The sequence below is a fragment of the Panthera pardus genome, unplaced genomic scaffold, assembly GCF_024362965.1.
Source record: "Panthera pardus isolate Hobbes unplaced genomic scaffold, ASM2436296v1 HiC_scaffold_20, whole genome shotgun sequence".
Lineage (NCBI taxonomy): Eukaryota > Metazoa > Chordata > Mammalia > Carnivora > Felidae > Panthera > Panthera pardus.
In genome coordinates this window covers 73,103,331-73,104,913 of record NW_026526766.1, presented here as the reverse complement: position 1 = coordinate 73,104,913, position 1,583 = coordinate 73,103,331, and positions in this window count along the sequence as shown.

Genomic DNA, 1,583 nt, shown 5'->3' with positions numbered 1-1,583 from the left:
TGTATTCTTGTGCCTGACTTCTTTTGCTCAACATTATGTTTAAGATCTAATCACATTGTTGCATTCACAATACTTTTTATGGATAAGATGGAAAGATTAAAAGTATTTTCAAATTTTGGGGGTAGGGTAGAGAATGGGAACAGGTTTTCTCGCCAAGAACAAAATGTGAGAAATAGATCACACCAAACAGCAGCATTCTTAAATTTTCCACTCCTACTGAGCTCTTTGAGGTAAATAGTCCTAATTATACCTAGTTATCAATAAACTCTGAGATGGAACTGGTGTCATGAAAGAAATGAGCAGGGGATCTACACGGGAGTGGGGGGAGCACTAATTACCCATATGAGTTGAAGGAGCATGACTAGTAGGCATTGCAGAGAAAACCCAGTGTGACGCAGGGCAAATTATTTAATCTCCCCAGAGATTGTCTTCCCGGTCTGTAAAACAAGGATAGTAACATAATTGTCATCAAAATTAGGTAAGTGAATGCATGATACTGCGCCTCTTTTTTTTTTAATTTTTTTTTTAGCGTTTATTTATTTTTGAGACAGAGACAGCATGAATGGGGGAGGGTCAGAGAGAGGAAGACACAGAATCTGAAACAGGCTCCAGGCTCTGAGCTGTCAGCACAGAGCCCGACTCGGGGCTCAAACTCACGGACTGTGAAATCATGACCTGAGCCGAAGCCGGCCGCTCAACCGACTGAGCCACCCAGGCGCCCCGTGTCCCTGACTCTTAAATGCACAAAAAATATGACCTCATTGTCCCACCTCCCTTATTTGACCACAGATCAGAACTCTAGTAGCTGGAAGCTACACAGGTCTCATATTTCCCTAGCATTAAGCCTCTCTGCCTATTTAACTTGGAATGTAAAGAGGTATAAAACGGGTTCCGGGTACCAATTTTGAGAAATAAAATCTGAGAGTGAGAGTAAGTGTAATACAACCAACTCACTGGCCTCCTCTACAAGTCAAAGTCAGCTTTTCTATAATCCCTAGTGCACCCTGATAAGGGCATTCCTTTGCTAGAGTATTGATCTCCACCCCCTACTTCATTCACCCAAATCCTACCAGTTCACCCAAGCCCCATAAGCCTCATTGGTTCCCTCCTGCCCCTGCACATATTCTGCCCAAACCGCGCACAGACCTTTGGTCAAATGTCGCATTGTACCCATCCTAGACTGGCCCGATGCCCCTATCAGACTTAGAGCTTTTCCGGAATGCCCATGTCTTTTCACATCACCTCTCTCAATCCATGGCACAGAGCAGGCTCTGAGTAATTACACTGGAATAAATTTTCCTCTGAAAACCTGGAAGGCCGCCTGGTGCTGAACTCAACAGCTTTAAAACACTCAGTCTGCAAAAATGGACGTAGCTATTGTTTTCGGTATTAAGGTGTTGTTTTAATGTCCTTGACATCCAATTATTCTTTCAACGATTAACCAGCGCCAAGTATGCACTAGCCTGGTTAAAGGAAAACTGTAAAGAGAACCTCAGGGCTGTAACCGCATCGGAGCCCGACTCTCAGGGACCCCTACTGCACCTCCTCTGCGCCCCCACATAGGACCCCACTGTCCTTCCGCT